We start from the raw sequence: 22,325 nt of genomic DNA on the forward strand, positions 1-22,325 counted from the left end.
TGCAGTATAGTGTGGAATAGCACAGTCCAGTATAGTATGGTACAGTGTAATATTCATACATCACAGGCACCTGTGGGTAGGGAGGAGTGAGCTAATTCCTCTCACATTAAAACATTTCTTGGTTACTCAGAGGATTTGTTTTCAGAAGCAGGTGTCTCCCTTGTTCTTCCTGGCTCTTGCTCATCAGGGTTTCTCTGTCAGTCTTCTTTCTCTGTATGCTCCCCCATGCTGTAACCAGCATGCTTCGCTTCGTGCTCCTTTCTTCCCTAACATGCACCTGTATTTTCCCTTCCCATGGGTGGGCGCTGCTGACCTCAGGAAGGACACCGTCCTCGCCTCTCTTTCCGTCTGTGTGTGGTAGGAGCTGCCTGTCCTCACATCTGTAACTGCTGGACCAGACGATGGGCAGAATATCCAGGCTGCCTCTCAGTTATGAGGAGCTTTCAGCTGCGATCAGACGTCACGAACTCTGGACTTTCGATCAATGCTCAATCCGAATCCGTTACAAGTTGAGAAATGTGCAGGCAATGGAAGAAAAATAAAGTCTTTCCACCTACAGGAGAACTCGTGTGAGGTTAGCTGCCCTTGGTCTTATTTTTTTAATGCTTTTGTTTGTAAACTAAAGTAAGTTCTGATCCCTCCAAAAATAAAAACCCACAAATCTAAGGCACTGACCAGAAACTAAGGAACTGAACCTGAAAGTCTCAGCACTCTCACCCTACGAAAGGGAACCATGCTGTGAGATGGGAAGAAATGTCGCAGTGGGAACAGTGATAGGACAGAGGGTGAATAAAGCCAAGCGTCTGGAATAGAACATCTCTGGGGAGAAGAATGTCTCTTGCAATATGGAGACACCTTCAAGAGAAAAGAAAGCCAACACCATATGGCGATGAACCTTTCCTTAACACAAAGCTCACACGCATCCTGTTCAACTTTTCCAAGATTCGGTGCTCTTGGGCTGGAGAAATGGTTCAGAAGTTAAGAGCACTGGCTGCACTTCCAAAGGTCGCGAGTTCAATTCCCAGCAACCACATGGTGGTTACATAACCATCTATACTGAGATCTGGTGTTCCCTTCTGGGGCACAGGCTGAATGATGTATAGATAACAAATAAATCTTATTAAAAAAAAAAAAAAGATTCAGTGCTCGCATGGTAGCCTTTGCCTATATAATCTCAGTATTCATGGGGCAGAGACAAGAGGATTGCTGCAAGTTCAAGCCTGGCCTGGCCTTCATAGTGAGTTCAAGTCTAGATATAGCTGCATGGAAATTTCCACACCAGCCAAAGCTATGTAATAATACCATTTCTTTAAAAAATAAAAATAAAAAATAATACATATAATTAAAATAATTTAAATAATTTAAAAGTAAAGAATAATAAAAATAAATAAAAAGTAAAAAGTAATTCCACTATTTATTGTACAGGTTGTTCTTATGATGCCTCTTTCCAACCTTCAAATCTAAACAGAGCAGATATGGAATATGTTGTCCCCCTCATGGGAGCCGTTCTAGTACTTCCCGATGGAACTTCTTGTAATGAGGGGGTGCTGGGCCTCGATCATGCAGTGGGCTGCCCAGACAGCTCAGCCATGAAGAGCTGTGCTGCTCCTCTGGAGGACGGAGTTCGGGAGCCCACAATCCACTCTAACTCCGCTGCAGGCGGCTAACACCCACTTCAGGCCTCCCTAGGCACCCACACACGTGTGTCTTGCATGCACACTCATGAACATTTTCATCTTGTGAAATAAGTCTTGGGTGTGAATGGCTATTGTTGACCTTTTGATTTATAACCATTATAACTAAAGCAACTTACTCTTTAATTATTTTGTTTATTTGGGGTTTTCTTCTTAGCCATTTATTTATTGAGACATGCTCTCACTGTTGCCTGGGCTCAAAGGAGCACACTCAAGAGATTTTCCCACCACAAGCTTCAAAATGCCGGGGTACCAACATGTGCCACTGCACACAGCTCAGTCTAGTCTCAGTCATTTCCTATGGCTAGTGGCTTTGTGCTTGTCACCAGTGGACACTGGAGCAGCAATGTCCCCTTTTCACCTTTCACCAGGCCCACGATCCTCCATTCCTTTAAGTATAATGTATATGTGATTGTCATCCAAAATGGGGATGTCATCTTGAGAATAAACAGAGAAATCAAAGCATCTCCAGGGCTTGTTGAATGTCATCCATCTTTTATCTATTCCAGGAGATTCCATATCCACCAGTGCCAGGCAGACGCACCTTCTCAGCAGGTTGGAGCACCCTGGGACTTATTTCTCTGCTCTAGACACCAGACACAAGTTTCCATGAATGGAATCTAGGAATACAGTTTATCTTTTCTCGCTTTCCCTCTCTCTTCCCTTCTCTCTCCCTTCCCCCTTCTTTCCCTCTCCTCTTCCTCCTTCCCCTTCTCTCTCTCTGTCACTGTCTCTCTGTGTATGTGTGTCTATTTGTTTCTCTCCCTCCCTCTCCCTTTGTCTCTCTCTTTTTCTCTGTCACTGTCTCTCTCTGTGCATCTCTGGGTATGTGTGTCTGTCTCTCTCTTCTTCACTCTCTCTTTGTTTCTCTGTATGTGTGTATCTGTCTCTGTGCCTGTCTTTCTCTGTTTCTCTCTTTCTCTCTCTCTGTCTCTTTCTCTCTCTGTCTCTGTGTCTCTGTCTGTCTCCCTCTCCCTCCTGTGATAGGGGCACATGCTGATCACTACTGCCCTTGCTATCAGCTAAAGTCTCTCTCCCCTGCACACCATCCCTCCCTTGTACACATGCTGTATGTTTGTGACTACCCAAATGCAGGCCTTGGCATGAACTCTGTGTATCTCTTCTTTGGGGGTCCCAGTGATGAATTGCCCTGGGGACCCTGACTCACACCACCAGCTGAAGACAGATGCTCATCGTCCAGAATACTAAGGAGCTGGTGGGGTCTGCTCCGAGCCCTGATTACATTACCGAGCTGAGCTTTCTGAAACATGGACATCCATTCATAGGAGAGTGCTCTCTGTTTAATACAAACGTACAGGGAAGCTCTCCTCAGGCAAGCACCTCATATGCACTACCTCTCCAGGGGAAGTGTGGGAGGGTTGTGAGTACCTGTCCCAGAATACGCAAAGGCGTGCTCAAAAAAATACTGGAGATGGAGCTGAAGAGATGGCTCAGTGGTTAAGAGAGCATATTGCTCTTCCAGAAGACCAGTTGATGCCCAGCACCACAACAACCTGTAATACCAGCTGCAGAGAACCCAATGTTTCTGGCACACACACATACATTTAAAAATAATAAGTATTTTTTATTTATTTAAATTGAAGAATGATGGGGGAATGCCAAAAGGCACATTTCTGGGGGAAAAAATATCTAGGGCAGCTGAAGTGACAATGGCAGTATTAGGTTATATCCTTTGACTAAATTAGATTCATGAGCTCATACACATACTATTTTTTTAGAAGAAAATGTCTTTTTTGATGCAAACTGTTTTATTTTTATACACATACTATTTAATGACTTAATGTCTTAGAAAAAGTGAAATCATTAATAAAATAATCTATAGATGCTGGGATGGTGTAAGTTCTTACAAAAGGCCCTTCAGGTAGAAAACTCCTCCAAAGCCGTGAGGAATGGCAGCAGCTTTTCTTTCCCAGTGTGCAGCCTGTGGAACAGGATGAAAGACTACAGTGCCTAGTGTGCTTTCTAGGGGAGGAGGCCTGGCCTGGAGACCAGGGCTCACACCACAGGCTGACCTGCTTTATTTCTGGTACACAGGGCACCAGGGTCCATTGCTTGGGGACAAAAAAGAAGCAAGCCCAGAGCAAGCTGCCTCTGCTCGGCATGCTGTCAGTTTCTACTGCTGACTGATTGGTGAAAGAATGAACAGGTCAGTAAGTGAATGAATGAGACAGACAATCCTGGTGAAAGTGAGTGGGACCCTCTGCCTAGGGTCAACACAGAATGGCATTCCCCTGGAGCGCATGGTCTTCTGGACTACTAGCTGTTGGCAGGATTCATTCCTTGTGGTTGTAGGACTGAAGCCTCTAACCAGGGCCTTCCATGGAGGCCTCAGCTCCTCCAGGAAGCTCCTGGCAACATGGACTCAGGCAGTTCTCCACACGGCCACCTGCCCCCTCCTGACCCTCTCCAGAGTATTTCCCTTGTCACTGAGGTCCCTTGTCACTGGTATGGTGTGAGTAGGTCAGACCCAAGCAGATAATCTCCCAAGGATGACCTCAGGGTTAGACAATTGGGAAATGAATTATAGGAGTCACATCCCCAGAAGTTTATAATCCTCCTCACAGTCACAGGAGGGTCATACACCTCTGTGCACTGGGAGGTTAGGACATTGGGGGACATACAATTCTGCCTACCGTAAAAGCAACTTCTTTTCTCCTATTCAAAATGGTGTCTCAGAGGCTTATTGCCTCTGTCTGCTAACCTACACCTAGTCCTGGAGGCTTTTAGCCTCCGTACAGTCTAAACTAGGACTGAAATGTCTTCAGCCTCTGAGATTTACTGCTGAATAAGTACACCCTTTCTTGTTCTTACTGAGTTCTGGGATGGCTGGTTCAACTCCACTGTTTGGGCTCAAAATTCTCCCAGCTGACTTACTCAATCTGGCTTCTCTCTCGACCACTGAATCTCTCTGCTTGGCCTGAAACTAATTCCAGCAATCTTCTCTGGCTCTTTCTCATTCTCTGGCTCATCCGGTCTTCACCTGAGCTCTCTCTCTCTCTACAACCTGCTTCTTTATTGCCATCCCAGTAAAACTGCCTCCGCTCCCTCTCCCCATTTCCTTAAGTAGCTTCCCTTCCCTCTCTCTCTCATGAGAGTTGGGCATAGGTTATTCTGTCAAATCTTTCTCAGATTCATCACTTTTTTTTTGCCTCTCAATTAGACACTGCTTTCAAACATGGGTATTTCCTTCTACAAATTAAATTTATCTTCCCTGTTTGGGATTAAAGGCTCGTACCACCACACCTGGACCCAAGCTTTTCCTTACCTGAAACTTGCCCTCTACCAGCCCAGCCTAGAATGCTTGACTCTATCTCCTGGATTAAAGGCTTGTTTGTATTCCAGTGGGATCACACAAACCAAAAAGGTCTTTGGATGCTAGAACAGCCAGGTTCTGAATTAAAAGTCCTTAACAACTTCCCCCCTTCTGTTTAAGCTAAAAATTGTAGACAGTTTAACTTTACAATAGAAATAATTATCAGTCCCACAAACTTAACAGTCCAAATGTCCTCATAAAGATACACTCAATCATTGATGGGACTGATCCTCCACAATTGCTGCCCTGATCATCTGTCCTTCAGCAACAGTCCATTTCAGCATCAAGGTTTTCAGGTATACCCTGATGAACTCTCTGTCCCTCCTCAGCTGGTTTGTTAACTGTCTCCATGCAGGGGGATCTGCTTTCTGTGTCTTCTGCATTGTTGTCTTTCTGCATCTCTTCCTTGAGTCATACCTTTCATTTGGAAGTCTCTCTCTCTCTCTCTCTTGGTTTTTTGAGATAGATTTTTCTATGTAGATTTGGCTGTCCTGGACTCACTTTGTAGACCAGGCTGGCCTTGAATTCACAGCCATTAGCCTGTCTTACAGCATTTGCCTCCCTGAGTGCTGGGATTAAAGGCATGTGCCACCGCACCTGCTTTATAATCCAGCATCTTTTAGCTAATCTTAACCCCCCTCTCTGTTTATCAAGGTGCAATTAGATCTTTATGAATCCACACATAATCTAGACATTTAGGCATTCTCATTCCATGCCTACTTCACGCCAGTGAGCTAAGCTCCAGTGCTGGATCCAGGTTTCTACCTCTTATCAATGGGCTTTCTATCTTGATCCTCAATTTCATTAGGTACCATAGGTTCACAACTAAGCATTTTCTTTTCTCTTAGTTCCTTTGTCTCTTGTCTCTCAAGCCTTTGTATTATCATAAATAATTTTTCTTATTGTAATGCTATTTTTTTCAACCTTTTTTGAGAGGAGAAATATAAAGGTTCCAAATGACAGTAGAGAGGGGTTTGCTCTGGTAGTCACAATTACAATGAGTACTACAATGATTGTTTTTATCCTCTCAACTCCGACCTTTGTTCTCAAGGGATCTGAAATGGAGTTTCCCATTTTTAATGCTGGAAAAGTATGTCTATATGATTAAGACTGCCTCTAGGGGTGGCTTACTGTGACTCAGTTGTTCCTTGCTCTGGGCTCATGGATCCCACTGTGCCGAGGTCTCCCAAGTCTTTCTGGTCATCCAGACAAACTCAAAAAACTGAATCTTTCTCTGGAGATGACCCCAGGCAAATTTCTTCCCTGAACTCTCTGTCAGATGTCTCCTGGCCTCTGTGACATTTCTTTCAGATTTCCTCTGCTTCTGCAATGTTTGTGGGCTTGCTTTTTCAGTTATATTGGGTTTTCTTAGCAACCACGTTGATTGCTCTATGTAAAAGTAACTTTTATTTACCTATTTCAATTGTCTCAGAGGCTTACTGCCTCTGTCTGCTAACCTAGGCCTAGTCCTGGAAGCTTCTAGCCTTCGTACAATCTAAACTAGGCCTAAAAAGTGTTCAGCCTGAGACTTGCTACACAATAAGCTTAGAAAGAGGGAAGCTGTAGAGGAATTTTAATTCAGAACCTGGCTATTCTTGCAAAAGATCATATCCAATGACCTTCTAGGTCTGTGTGATCTGGCTGGAATACAAATAAACCTTTAATCCAGGAGACAGAGTCAAGCAGACCTGAGTTCAAGGTCAGCCTGGTATAGAGCAAGTTTCAGGTAAAGAAAAGCTTAGGTCGAGGTATGTCGGTACATGCCTTTAATCCCAAACAATGAAGGGAAAGTTAATCTGTAGAAAGAAGCACCCATGTTTGAAAAAGATGTCAAAATGAGTGGCAGAAAAGGTGAAAATCAGAAAAAGAGATTTGACAGAATAGGATATGCCCAAGTCTCACAAGATGAGAAAGGAAAGGGAAGCTACTTAATGGGCAATGCAGAGAGAAGAGGCAGTTTGAAGAGAGATGTACAGGACAGATATACAGAGGCAGGTTGAAGAGAGAGCAAGGTAGACACACAGATGAAGACAGAACCACCCAAGAGAATGAAAAGAAGCGAGAAGCAATGCAGAAAAGATTGCTGGAGCTAGTTTGAGGCCAAGCAGACAATTCAGAGACTGAAAGAAAAGCTAGATTGAATGAGTTAGCTGGGAAGGGAGTCTGGAAGGTGGATCCCCTCCAGGGATCAAAGTGAGGACTGAGAAGTGTTCTGTCTGTCCCCGGCCGATCTGCCCTGGCCTCAGCACGATGTTCATCTGCAATGACTGCAAGGTGTTCCGATTCTGCAGACCCAAGAGTCCTGAAAACTCCAAGAAGAAGCATAACCCACACAAGGTCAGGTGGACTAAAGCAGGTAGAAGGCTGCTGGCAAAGAGCTCGTGGTGGACAGAACAACATAGAAATGAACCTATGAAAGGCCAGGGAGAGCTATGGAATAAACCGTTGATGGAATGAAGAGAGTTGAAGAGATCAAACAGAAATGCCAGGCTAAATTTGTAATGAACAGGTTGATGAAAAACAAAGACACCAGAGAGGTCAAGAACATCCATCTCATCCGGGCTCCTCCTCTTACAAGCAAAGGAAAGCAGCTGGAGGGAGGAAAAAAAAAATGGTTCAGCAGTTACAGAAGGAAGTGGACATGGGGAGGCTCCCTAACGGTGCTGCTTGCAGCCGGCCCGTGCACACTGGAAACCGGCGGAGACTGCGCGTCCCTAAGTTATTGATTGGTTATGTAAGGTCCCTCAGACAGACAGCGCTTCCCTCTTAAGCCGCACGGTGGAAAAGCATCCGGCTGTGGAAAAGCATCCGGCTGTGGATGTTAGGTCTCAGCTCAGCGTTCTGCTTCACTGTGCTATGCTCGCACAATCACAAAGGTTTGTGTGCCCACGAGGATGTGAACTGTGGGCAAACATGGTCAGGCCGTTGTATCATGGCGCCAGGCAACATTTCTGTACTGACTGTCTCGCTAAGGCGAAATTTGCAGTGATGTAATATTTTCCTTTTACTAGGATAGTCTGTTTATTTGGGTTACTGGAGCGGAGATCACACAAGGAAGTAACTCTTCCCTTGATAACCTCAGTCTCTTTTGTTTGGGTCTGGCCTGCTCAGTAGCTTCCTATAGTTGCATAATGGCCATATATGATGCAGCTATATTATGCTGACCCGTGTGACCTGCTTCAGCCGTTCTAATAGGCAGCTGTGATGCTGGGGGCGGGCAGGGGGAATAAACTTTGCCAGAATGGCACCTTATTATTGTTGCTTTGGAGAATGGGCAATACAAGTTTGACTTCTGTCCCAGAAGACTGTTCTCTCCCTCCAGCCTAGCAGTGGTCTGGAAGCAGAAGAATCCTGGTGCCTTTCAGAATGTTTTATGTGGTTTTCTTTTTTTGGTTTGGTTTGGTGTTTGTTTGTTTGTTTGTTTGTTTGTTTGTTTGTTTTTTCAGACACTGTTTCTTTGTAGCTCTGGCTGTCCTGAAACTTGCTTTGTAGACCAGGCTGCCTCTGCCTCCTGAGTTCTGGGATTAAAGGGATGTGTCATTATTACACCCAGCACTTTTTATTTTCTTTAAAAATCCAACCAAACAAAAACAAACTCTTGTTTTTGGAAAATATAATTTATGAATAGATTTTTTTTAAGTTAGCTGGGAGAGGAATTTGAGCCTGAACAGCTGAGTTGAACCAGCCAGCGAGAGTTCAGAAAGAACAAGAAAGGGTGGGCTTATTAAGCAGTAAGGCTCAGAGGCTGAAAACATTCTAGGCCTAGGATAGATTGTATGGAGGGTAGAAGCTTCCAGCAGTAGGCCTCGGTTAGCAGAAGGAGGCAGTGAGCCTCAGAGACAACTAAAGCAGGAGAATAAAAGTTTCTTGTATAACCCACCACCACTGCGGTGATGGAAGGAAGCCAGTCCTAATAGGGATGACCCCAGTACAGACAATCAGAGCAGCCTATACCCTAAAACGTAAATCTGTTACTTAAAATGTTTTTTAAAACTTGAAAACAACAACAGAATTTTCAGTCATTTGTGTTCAGAATATAATTTTAAACTCGACATTGATACATGCACAAAGTAAGGAATAAAGCCTGCAATGTTGACTGTAAAATCCAAAACCAACGAAACACCTGACTGTAGGGGACGGGGAAGCGGGCTATGGAGAGCACTTGCAACGCTAGGGCTGTATTTCCTTCCAGGGAAAGGCATTCGAAAGACAGTCAGACGGAAAAGCGGCCTACGGTGCAATACTAGGAAATAACCCTGTTTGTTTTGTTTATGTTCATTTATACCTGTGCATTTAAAATGCTAAAGCTGGGGCTGGAGAGATGGCTCAGTGGTTAAGAGCACTGCCTGCTCTTCCAAAGGACCTGGGCTCAACTCCCTAGCACCCACATGGCAGCTCACAACCTTCATGCCCATGCACAAAGAATAAAATAAATTATTAAAAAAATAAAATAAAATGCTAAAGCTGCACAGATCAAACTGTCGCTGGTTGATATCTCTCTGGGCTAGTATCACAGAGGTGCCTTCACCACAGTATCTTAATTACTTCCAGTGAGCATTTGATTGTCTTCTAATTAGGCGCGGATTATGCTCTGAGGAAGAGCAGGCAACAGCAGAGTGTAGCCCTCAGCAGAGCGCCTTCCTAGCATGGTGGAGGCCGGAGGCCCAACCTCAGCACTCAGAAAAGAGCAGGGGACCTGAGAGGAAGACATTTTCTTTTTCGGTCGCTAAAATGGCAGTGCAATCTTTTTTCTCTCCATCTTCAACTTCTCACAGCAAGAAAAAAAAATTTAAAGAAAAAATTCTCACATTACCTTGTCTAATAATACTAAATTGAACGTCTTTTCAGAAAAAAAAATTCAGTTGCTTGCTAGTGACTAACAAGTCTCAAAATACATTAAATCCGCAGCTTTGGGACATGTGGGCTAAAGGCGAACAGAGCGAGAGACCATAATATGCGTTTCTAGAACAAAACGGCAATAATCGCGGGCTAACCCAGCATCGTTCGTGTACTACAAACATATTACTTGCATATCAGTTTCTGATTCATTTACTTTCAAAATTTGCTTATTCCTTCTGTTAAAACATCTCTGCAACCATCAGCCCGTTCATCTTCAAGAAAATGCATACTGGCTCTGTGTCAGACTGATTTCTCCATGTGTCATTACGGTTAAGTTATTCTACACCCAACAGCTAATACTCTGAAATAATAACAGATTTCAGCCTTGCTGGAGTATTAGCTTCCAACATGTGGCTGTCTTTGCATGTTAAGAATTAATACAACCACCAGGAGCCTCCCAAGTTCTCACACACGGGCTTATGTGCCTGTCAATCAGCTGCAGTTCATCCAAATAATTCTACATTGTAGTCATACTTTAGAAATGCCAACTTGGGGGGAAAAGGGTGCTCTTCATGACTGCTATAAGCAACAGGAAGTGAAAATCCAGGTAGGCAGCTGTGATCCTTCAGGAAACTCCTCACAGGAAGCCCAGACACTGCAGCTGCCGCCTGCCCTGGAACTCATTCACTGAAGGTCATTATGTGGATCGCTTCTTCCAGAAAAATCTGAGTCCTTGCTTTCTCCTGGAAGAGGGACTACTCTGGACCCCGCCAAAATGGTGACTACAGGCGTCCACAGGCCATCCCCGACAGTGGCATGTGCCATTCAGCCAGGTTGTAAAATAGTCCCCAGGCCACCATCTGTGCCACCCAGGTGTGTGTCCTCTGGTCCCCGCTCAGTGTTCAGGTGCATGTAAAAGACTGGTGCCCCAGTTCACATTTGGCTTCATTGGAACAGTGCCTTCTGAGAAATAGAACAATGAGGCTTCCTGCCTGGTGCGCTCTCTCTCTCTCTCGCTCTCTCGCTCTCTCTCTCTCTCTCTCTCTCTCTCTCTCTCTCTCTCTCTCTGTGTGTGTGTGTGTGTGTGTGTGTGTGTGTGTGTGCATCAGAGGCTGACATCAGAGGTCTTAGTCACCTGTTGTCGCTGAACCCAGAGCACAGGGCTGGCTGGCCTGCAGGGATTATAGAGCACCATGGCCAGCTTTCACATGGGAGCTGGAGATCTGAATCCAGTCTTCATTCTCACTTTACCTACCAGCCCACAACCCCAGACCTTCTGCCTGGTGTTGCTGAGGCATTGCATCCCATTTTAGAACAGGTCCATTGGTGTCCATGCCTGAAACAAGCACCATTCCCACCCGAGGTACCTGGGTTCAGGCCTGACAGTGGTTTTTGTCTGCACATGGATAAAAGAGCAGAAGAATTCAGAGATGGCGTTCACCCCTAAAACATACGGCCTTGAGGCATAAGTCCTCCTTGCAGAAAGCCAAGCCTTCATGAAGAAGATCGTGAACTTGCAAGCAGCTTGAGAAACCGTTTGGAAGCCAGCAGATCCCCGAAGGTCTCAAGCAGGTTTTTTCCACCTGACGCCTGTCTGGACCAGCAGATGACTGCAGTGGGAGAAGATGAGATCCTAGAACACACACCTCAGGTTATAATGGCCAAGATGGGTGTGTCAGTAATTGTGTCTTCCACGTGGACATAAGAATGAAAGCCAGAATACAAAGCATGTGGCCATAAACACGCTGGTCTATGTGACTAGCAAGCCTGAGGCAGCCTCCAGCAGGGCCTAAATTCCCTTGGCCACTCACGTTACTCCCTCTACCTGGTAGGTACGGCTCCCATCACTAACGTTCTCAACATTTTAACGTGTACAGGAAGGGCCACCGGTGCCTGGCTTGGGGCATAGCTGTTGATATGCTGCATCTGCACACATCCCTGAAAGGTTAAACACGTGGTCCCTGGTAGGGAAAGCTGCCATCAAGCATCCACTCAGCAATAAGCAGTTTCTTTTGTGTGTTTGGGGGCTACCGTCATGTAAGGGTCCAAATTAACAAATGATGCATTAAAATTACCCTGCAGGAGGGCCTGTGGGTTAGTTTAGTGGTGGGGCATCTGCCTTACAGGTGTGAGAACCTGGGTCAGATCCTCGGCATTGCATCAGAAGGCGCCTCAGTGGGGACACACAGGCACACGGCACACTTCAAACAAGCTATTGGAAGACTGAGTCTGGCCATCAGTGACTCCAGAGAGCATCTGAGCAGAGAATCCATGAACTCAGCAAAGAGACGAAACAGATGTCAGGTCACTCACCATCACTCCGCTCCTGGCACGGTCACTTGTGCTGTCTCTTGAGATTTCTCTTCTGTGCTTTGTGCCCTGCTTGCTTAGTCATTCAGTACCAATTTGCAGACTCCCTTCTTTCAAATAAGCTTGACTCCTTCAGGTCCAGGGCTGTTTCTTATACCATGGAGCCTACATGATCCAGGCCTGCTCTTGCCTCATCTAAGCTTAAATTCCCTCCTACCACTCACTCACCTGAGCTCAACCCTGAGGGGTCTGTGTCTACCAACACACACACACACACACACACACACACACACACACACACGATCCTGTTCTTTTGAGAAAAACTTCGACAAAGGGCTTACTAATACCAATAAAAGTCTCCCTTGTTAAAATACAGTGGGGCTGGCTTTGTAGGACAGTGGCAAAATGGGCAGTAAGCAGGGAGAGGTCAGCCTTCCTCTTGTGCAGATGTCTGTGGTCCCCAAACGCTGGTGCAGGCACCAAGACAGGGGCTGATGGCTGTTGGAGGGAGCTCTTTCAAAGGCTGTGAAGAGACTTTGGGACTCTGTGAGATTTGCTGGCTCACCTCTTTGAAGATCCCTTTCAAAGTGCATGGCTGACCAGCAGTGGATAAACCCGAAAGCTCAATATTTTTGGTGTGTGTAAAAATGCTAAGCAAAGGCTTTTAACCCTGGAGCTCTTCTGAGAAACTCATAAATAAGAACTCTCCTAAGAGTTCAGAATTGGAACTTTCCTGGTACTTTTCTAGTACAGTATTTATTGGGGAAAACTTTTGTGAACAACTTAATGTCTGTTATCAGGAGTTAAGACATTTTATAAGCCAGGGATGGTGACACACACCTTTAATGCCAAGCCTCAGGAGGCAGAGGCAGGTGGAGCTTTTCGAGTTCAAGGTCAGCCCAGTCTGCATAGTGATTTCCAGGATAATCAGGGCTACATAGGAAACCTTGTCTCAAACAAACAAACAAAAAACAATTAATTAAAAGAAAAAAAGAAAGAAATTTCCTGATGCATTAAGGGGAGGAATGAAAGAAAGAGTGGGACCAAAAGATACAAACTACACAAAGATCTTCACAATATACTGACAAATGAAAGAAAACATTTGAGGGCTGGGGACCGTTCAGTGGTAGGTTAGCAAGGGCGTGGATTCTATACCAAGAGTGGGAGCAGGAAGAGAGAGAAAGAGGAAGAAAGGAGGGAAGGAAGGAAGACAGAGAGGGAAGGAAATGTATCATATAGCATGTGTACTATAATTCTATCATATATAGATAATATGCTCTATATTCAATGTGTATGAACGTATATACATTATGTGTTTAATTGTAGGTCCAATGTTACCCATGTGGGATTTTACACAAGAACAAAGTCATCTTTCTTCAAAATACCTTACTTCCATCTATTTCCATCTAAGTCTGAAAATATCTAAACAGAAAAGTTTATTTCCTCCAAAGACCATAGGGGAAGAGACACCCAAAGCATGATCAGTCCTGGCGGGACTCCAGCGAGCACTTAGGACTTAGAACATGAGTCATCGGTGACTTTCTTGTAGCTGTCATCCCCAAGCCCCATCCCCCAGCACACCATATGTAACCACTTCTGGAACAATGGTGTATGTATCTCATGCTCTTGTACATAGGAATTGTCTGTTCTTGCCATAGGGGCCTGTGGGAAGTTGGTGACTGTCACAAGACTGCTTTCATGTGAAAACCACGGCCCTGCACCCAAATGACCTTTTGATTCCATAGACTTGGGCTGAGAGAAGAGGTGTGTTCAACATCTGGCTGCAAACAACTCCAGGGCTCTGACAATGAAGTGGTATTTGCCCCAGGATGGAAACACGTGCTCTGGAGAATAAACAAACCTCTGAATGCTATCTGTAACAGCTCCATCTGCTGGTTCCCAGATAATGTTACAGATCTGACAGGTGGCCATCGATCATATTGATCCAATAATAAACACTGCATTATAATGGAAGTTCTGTCGTTTTTCTTCTCAATTCAGCCAGAACTGTGCCTGGGCCAGACACCAGCCAGCATACACAAACAGCGACTGGGGATGCCAAAATAAAAAAGGACTGCTTTGGGGAACGATCTAGACAAATATAGACCTCTCCAGAATAAACGGCCCATAAAGGGACAGTGAGGCCCCTTCTGCCCCTCTTTGTGGAGTTAGACAATAGACCTTCCTATTCTGTCTCTCAGGTTTTCCTCCCACAAGACGAGAGTAATGACACTTGTAACTCAGGTCCAACTGATGTTAAGAGGATTACTGTAATGAGCCCTTGCTTGGTATGCCATGAGCTCCTGAAAGCCACGAGCCTATGAAGATGAAGACAGAAGCATTTTAATCTCAATATTCGGATCTCAATTGAATCTCAATATTTCCTGGAAATTATTAGTAAGCCTAAAATCTTTTATTAATTCAGTGAGAATTGCTGGGCGGGATGCTGGATGCCCACGTTGGAAATGGATGTCAGCTGCTCACTTCATGGCTGTGAGGTAAAAAAGAGGAGGGAGAGGGGGCAGCGTTCCCACAATCCCATTCCAGGGCACACTGCATAGGCCACGCTTCTCTTCTACTCTCTCCCTCTTCTATTTCACTTGCTCTTCTTGCTATTGTTATTTTTTTTGGCACATAAAATAAGTTCTGTTGTAGTATTTTCATATATATTGTCACAATTTGTTCTTTTTGTTCCACATCTCCCACCCCATTCACCTCCCCCCTCATCAGTCCCCTTCACCTCCGCCTTGTAACGCCCCTGCTTTCGTAACACATATATTCCACACCCATACCCACGCCCAGTCTTATCCCCCAACTCTCCCTTAAAGCTTTTCTTCCCCTCTTGAAGTTCTACTTTTAACTTTCGGGGTTGGGGGTTGGGGAACAGAAGTCAGCATTAGGCATCTTCACATATGGGGAAAAAATATGTGATTTTCTTTTTCTGAACTTGGCCTATTTGCTTGATGTGATGATTTCCATTCTTTTTCTTCTCCAGGAGTGTGGCTCACTGGTAGAGCATGCACAAAGTTGCAGTATCAACACCCAGCAACAAAGGAAAAACAGTCCAAACAATTTAAAGTCTTAACTCAACAAGATTTACAAATTTTCTGGTGATCTCTAAAATGACAAGAGACAGGAGCGGGAGAAGAAACCTTTCTTCATTGCCAAGTCCTTTATCAAATTCTCTCCCATGATGCTTCCCATTGAAATTGAAAACTGTCAAAGAATCACTGAGATTTATGATGAGGGTTTTTTCCCTCAACAGCAGCAGCAGCACCAGCTACAATTTGACAACCATGATCTAGATGACAATTTTGTGATTGGGCCCAAAGGTAATTTTTTTCTTCCTCTGATGCTGTAATTGCTCAGACCTTATCATTTCCTTTATTGTGATATCAGCCATGATACTCACCCCAAAAAAGATCACTCAAAGAGCTAAACTTACTAGGGTCAGATAAATATAACTTAACCAGGAAAACCCTAGGGGGCTCGAGAACTAACTTGCAATTCAGCAAAGGATTGCCTGTCACCTGTGGGAGGCTCTCAGGGTGAAGTACAATGAAGAATAATTATTTACCTTCATCCCCTCACCCCTAACACGTAAAGGGACCAGGGACTGTACATAGATGAGTATTACCGGAATGCCGATTGTACTTGCTCTCCACGCCTATCTGTGTTTTACTTCCAATGATGCGAGCGTGGCCAGATGCCTTCCAAGGAAACATAGGCTGCTTGTTTCTCTTGAGTTATCAACGCCGAGCAATATGCCTTTCTTTGGTAAGATCTCCCTCGGTGGGGAAGATTTTTCAGTTCCCACCCACCCTCACCCCACTGCCACAAGAACAAAGGACAGAGGAGTGAAAAAGATGTGTGAGTCATGAAGTGAGGCAGGTCAGCAGAGAACCTGTAGCGAACTCAGTTATAAGACTCCAGACAGACCTCTAGACTACCCTGTGCCTAGAGCAGCTAACTCACCCCCACCCCTCCCCTGTGACCTCTTGTCTGTTAAAAAACTACGTCACCCAGACAAAAGCCTCTGACCAGAAACCAAAGACTAAGACTGGCCTTTAACATGCAAATATCACATATGCAATGTCTCCAGGGCTGGGGTGTAGCTCAGCGGTAGAACATGTGCCTACGTGCACACGGTTTCAGCTGCGATTCTCCTGGAAACCAATGGCACTGGAAACCATGTGACTTTCTGTTTTAAACTTCACATCTTCCACTGCATACATCCTTTTACTAGAAAAAAAAAAAGGTCTCATGGAGCAGTCCTTTCTTTAGTCCTGAATGCTAGCAGTTGAGACAGTGTCCCTCACTGCCATTAAAAAAAAAAATGATGGAAGAGAAAGAAAACTACAGGAGAAAACAAAATTTAAGAAGGAAACAGGAGATGGCCAGGTGTGGTGCTACATGTCTTTAATCCCAGCACTCAGGAGACAGGGCCAGGTAGAGCTCTGTGAGTTTGACAAAAGTCTGGTCTACATAGAGAAACACTGTCTCAAAAAACAAACGAGAAGGAAGGAAGGAAGGAAGGAAGGAAGGAAGGAAGGAAGGAAGGAAGGAAGGAAGGAAGGAAGGAAGAGGAAGGAGAGAAAGGGAGGGAGGGAGGGAAGGAAGGGAAAGGAAGGAGAGAAAGGGAGGGAGGGAGGGAAGGAGAGAGAGGGAGGGAGGGAAGAATGGAAGGAGGAAGGGAGGGAGTAGCTTGACATGGTGGCACAGGCCTGTGATCACAGCATGAAGGAGGCTAAGCAGTAGTTCAAGGCCAGCCTGGGCTACACAGAGGGACTTTTATAAGAGGTAGGATGGAGGAGAGATGTGAGGGGGTGAAGGGTAGGGAGAGGTAGGGAAACAGTAGTGGAGACAGAAAAGCAGACACAGGGTAAGAAAGAACAACCCAGTTCAGCCAGTGAATGCTGAAAACTACAGTGTGAAAGCAGCTGGTAATTACAGAGCATCTACACGGTGGCTAAGAACACTCAACCAACACCAGGGCGACATACACTCAATCAAATTACTCAGCACTCACTGACTCAGGTGGGCTGAGCCAGTCATTGATGGGAGTGGTTGGCCTCCTTACAAGACAGCTCGGCGGCCCACCTGAGGCATCCTTACTTCATCCACGGCCCACGCTTGTATTCACGCTCTGGGACTGACGCTCAGCTTGCGGCTGTGCAGAGGTCGGGTAGCAAGGAAAACACAACAGGAAACGCAGTCTGACAAAACCAGAATATAGGGTCTAGCAATGCCCTGGGTTCTCCAAAGTCCATGACAAGAGGGAGGGTAGAAGGAAGAGTAGGTGGCAAAGAAATAATGCAAAGTACTTAAAAAGAATAAAGACCCTCCTCGGACTGTGGGCTGTCACGGCGACCCCCAACAACCTGACCCCCAACAACTACAGCCAGTGGCCCATCTCCATGCTGGAGAGCGATGCAGCCAAGCCTGTGGAGCCCCCACCACCACCACCACCACACACACACACTCACCCAAGGCAGCCAGCCCCACCCATCAGCCCAAGGAGAGCCTGGTTCTGTAACACTGGGTGCAGTCCTTCACCTCACAGAAGGTTCGGCTGGTGATCACAGAGAAGGGCATAGCCTGTGAAGAGGGGGTTGTGAGCCTGCCTCAGAGTGGGCATAAGCAGCCCTGGTTCATGAGGCTCACCTGGGTGAGGAGGTGCCCATCATTATCCACCAAGACAACATTCTCAGTGACTACGACCAGATCGTTGACCACGTGGAACACACCTTCGTAGGAGAGCATGTGGTGGCCTTGATGCGCGAGGCAGACCGCCCACAGCATGCCCGAGTCTGCAGCACCGGGAGCTGCGGGATGCACTGCCCATGGACGCCTACACACACCACCGAGTTCCAAAGACCTTTAGCCAATGCCACAACAGACCTCATGAAGCTGGAACCTGAGGAGGAACCACGGCTCTCCGAGCCCTTGTTCTAAACAGAAGCAGCTTATGGCCAAGATCCTGGAGCTTGAGGATGGGAGCTACCTGAAGAAGATCCTCGGGGAGTTGGCTAAGGTGCTGGACCAGACTGAAGTGGAGCTGGAGAAGAAGCGTGAGGGGCAGAAGCGCCAGCTGTGGCGCTGTTGCGGCTGTCCAAGAAATACTGGGTAGATGGCAGCCGGCCCAACCTGCAGTCCTTCTTTGAGAGGGTGCAGAGATGGTCTGCCTTCCAGAAAGTCCTGGGCGACACCCACACCACCCTGCTGTCAGCTGCCATCCCCAATGTGTTTCAACTGGTCAAGCGGAAACGGCCATCATTCTTTGGGACGTCCTTCCTTATGGGCTCCTTGGGTGGGATGGGTTACTTTGCCTACTGGTACCTCAAGAGAAAAAACAAAATACATCTAGAGCCGGGGCTGGGCCTGGTGTGTGAAATAACAATAATAATAAAGACATTAACAAAGCTTTTGGGTTGGTAATGCTCAGAGGTAAGCATTGGTTGAGTATCACAAGATCCTATGGTCCAACCCTATTACCAACTTAAAGACAAAAGCCCAAATACAGGGGCTAAACGTAGCTCTGAGGTAGAGGTGCGTTTAACGTGTATGAGGCCCTGGGTTCAATGCCCAGCACCAGGAAATACAGTACACAAACCTGGAATAAGTCCTACATCTGAAAAAAAAACCTGAACTGTTATAAAAATGGATTTTGTTTTCAGTGAAATGTAAGCACCGTAAGTAGGAAATGAGCATCAGACAATATTACGGCACTGATACTGTTGATGTTCTGAAGTGTGGTAATACTGCTGTGGCTCTCTTGAAGAAGATTCCTGGGAAAGACACGCTGGTGTATCCGGTGGGGGAGATATCGGGATGGTTGCAACTTTAACGCTAAATAGTTCAGCAAAGATAAGGTGTGCTAAGGATGGTGTCTATGCAAAACATTAACGAAGGCTGACTCCAAGGGAAAGGGAGACAGGGGCCCATCCTGCTGGTCTTTCAGCTTCCTGTGTGCTGGAGAGCATTTGCAGTAAGTGAACTAGGAGGGCAGGGGGACTGGGGCCACCCTGGGCGGCATTGTGAAACTTTGTTTCGACAATTGTCAGAATAAAGGTGGGATGATGGAAAGCTACACTCAGAATCACTATGCTCCCGCAGTTTCTTTTCCACTCCTCCCTCCTCCTAGCCCAGATGAAGAAAAGAGAGGTTGTCCTTTTAAGCCTTGCCGAGATGAAGTCCATGCCCCACAGGGTCCACCCATGTCGTGTTTACAGTTTCAGTGGGCTGATGTGTGCTTGCAGCATTATGCAAAGTCACCAAAGCTGAGGGATTGTTCGTTTCCAGCACCAACCTCCATACCCTTCCGTCCCTGCTCCGATCTGAGCTCACCCTTAACCAAGCACGAATTTTTACTTTTTGAAGGCTTGGCACCTGCCGTCAAATGGTTCACAAAGACAACCTGTGTTGTGCTAGACTGCTCTTTCTTTTTCTTTGCAGGAAATAAGGGGGAGCTGGTACCCTGCTTGGCCTCTGGGGCCTAGGAGCCTCCTGAGAATGATTTCTGCCTTCTGCTTTCTGATCTGCTCAGAGATGTGTAGGAAGAAGCAGGTGTGCCCTCAAGAAAGTGCTTCTGAGTTCCATGTGAGGTGTGTCTCACTCTCCAACTGTGCACCCTTGACATTTGCAGGGGCGTCACCTCCAGACTCCGGCTATAACTGGGTGCACACTGGCCTTTCTCAAGGCTCTGTCTCAGAGCTAACCCCATGAGAATGTCTTTGGACCTCATTCATGGTGCTCACACAAGGAACACTTCCTTGATGAGACTGGCTGTGTACTAACTCAAATGCCTGGGGAAAGCCAATGGTTCTCAGTGAGAGAACCACGATCTAACCATTTGGCTGGTTGGCTGGTTCTGTGGGGTTTGTTTCTTCTTGAGACCGTCTTTCCAGTGTGGCCCATGTAAACTTGAAACGGTGGGCCTACGGTTGGAATTACACCACCACGCTTAGCTACACCTTTCTTTCTTTCTTTCTTTCTTTCTTTCTTTCTTTCAAGTCCACTGCTATTTTGGCTCAGTTCAAAACACACTGGAGTACTTTTTCGGGTGACTGTTTATTTGTAAGTTCTGAGAACTGCTCCCTCCCAGAGAAGAATCATTTGAGGCCTCAGAGCTGATGCTACTTTGAGGAACTTTGTGGGAAAGAACCTTTCCAATATGAAAATTCTTTATGAAAGTCCCAGTCCTTGGGTCAGACAGGAACATTTCCCAAATAAATACAGCATTAAAAAGTTTGGGGCTTGGCCAGGTGGTGGCAGTGCGCACCTTTAATCCCAGAACAGGTGGGATTAAAGGCAGAGGCAGAGGCAGGTGGATCTCTGTGAGTCTGAGGCCAGGCTGGTCTACAGAGTGAGTCCGGGACAACCAGGGCTACACAAAGAAACTCTAAGAAACACAACAACAAAAGTTTGGGGCTCAGAACTGGGCGTAGGTCTAGGGCGCTTATTGAGGCCAGGTTTTTTCAATGGGTTTCTAAAGGAGCACAGAGGACCCCTCGGGGAAGGCGCAAGGCAGCTGTATGTTGTCAGCAGCTCACCCCTCACTGCATCTTCTCTGTAGCAAATTCTTATTAACAATTACTCGAAGGAAGCTTTCATACATTTGCTATTTCCAAATGGGGTTTCCAACTGTGGTGCTGAGATGAAGCCTAGTTAACCCGAACTTTATGGCTCTCAGCCTGATTTCCTCACTGAGCCCGACAAACACCAAGCTCCTGTGTACACCTCCCAGGTGCCTGCGACACCCGTGGGAGATAAAGCCACACGAGCCTTATCCCAGCGCACACCCATCCCACAAGGCAGCTGCTGTTAAAGGCTGCCAGCAGCGCCCCTGTCTAGTGCTGGACATGCGGCAGAAAGCCCCTCCCCCAAAGAAACGGCTCACCCAAACTCCCCGTCTATGTGCTTGAAGGTGATGAAACGCAGATTCTGTATTTCAGTCTTAAATCCAAGAATACTGACTACATTCAGCACTTCACTGCTTGGCCTAGGTTTCATAAAACCCGGATTCAGGCCTCGGAAAAGTTTTTTTTTTTTTTAATTAAGCACAGTACTAACTTTCTGAACTCAGCCATCCCTGAAGGCCTGAAGGTAGACTTAGATTTTTCTACAGTAACTAGAGATTTCTGGATACTCGTTCGAAGGCCCAAGGGTGCTAACCCAGAGAGGTCCATGTTTGGGTCCAGGTGTGTTTTCTGGCTCCCTGTGACCTGTTGAATGGACACACACACGCCTATTCATTCTTTCTTTCCCTCCCACCCCTTCCAATAGCATCATTTTCCATCCTTAACAGCCACCTAAGGACAGTTATCCCGGAAACGCGGCTGGGGTAACTTGTAATAGTGAAGGCGGATGCTGATGTTTTTCTCTGCGGTAGGGTAACATTTCTCATTCTTATTTTCTGTGTCCAGAAGGAAGATGCCATTCAGGGAACCCCAGGTGTCTCGAAGATGAAAAGGAAGGTAGGAGGCCCAGCTCAGTGCTTATTAGCCACAGAGAGAGCTGGGTTCACTTCAAGAAAGAATCAAATAACAGCCAGGAGAGACAACGAGGGTTCTTAATGAATTCACGCGAGGGAGGTGTGGGGTGACCAGTTTGGGGACCTGCGGCCTGCAGCCTGCCTTCTGAAGGGGGAGAGCAGGACAGTTGTTTTCTATTATGGTACAATCTATCCTTGCCTTGCCTGAAGCGCACGGGGCTGGCTGGGTTTCCCATGGAGCAGCGGCCAACGTGGCTTCTTGGGAAAGCTTTGGCTGCCTTTACTTGAAATACAGCCTGGGCTTGGAACACCGGAGTCCGTGGGAAAGGGGTTCTCGGTTCTCCTTCCAGGTGAGCTGCTGCTTCCTGTCCTGACCCCCACCCCTAATCAACCTCTTCGCGGGGGGGGGAGGGGCTCCACGTTTATTCCGCCTGGGTGGGAGAGCGAGCAAGCTCCGCTTTCAAACACCAGCCTTCGTGGGTCAGACAAGTGTCATGGACTTTCTGAAAAAGAAAACTGCCTCCCAGGGATGGGAAGGCGAACAAGAGCAAGAAAACAGAAGGAGGGGCAGGGGCGAGACTGGTTAATCCTGGACAGGTGGCACCTTGGCACAAGTACCCTGAAATCACTTTCTTCCTGGGCTGCACAGAGCTGA

At 46.4% G+C, this 22,325-nt stretch overlaps 1 pseudogene; it reads left to right on the plus strand.

Annotated features, from left to right (window-relative positions):
- The first annotated feature begins 7,278 nt into the window (after positions 1-7,278).
- LOC110553980 (ganglioside-induced differentiation-associated protein 1-like 1) lies at positions 7,279-21,101 on the plus strand (annotated as a pseudogene).
- The last annotated feature ends 1,224 nt before the right edge of the window (positions 21,102-22,325 follow it).

The sequence above is a fragment of the Meriones unguiculatus genome, chromosome 4 (genome assembly GCF_030254825.1).
Source record: "Meriones unguiculatus strain TT.TT164.6M chromosome 4, Bangor_MerUng_6.1, whole genome shotgun sequence".
In the NCBI taxonomy this organism is placed as follows: Eukaryota; Metazoa; Chordata; class Mammalia; order Rodentia; family Muridae; genus Meriones; species Meriones unguiculatus.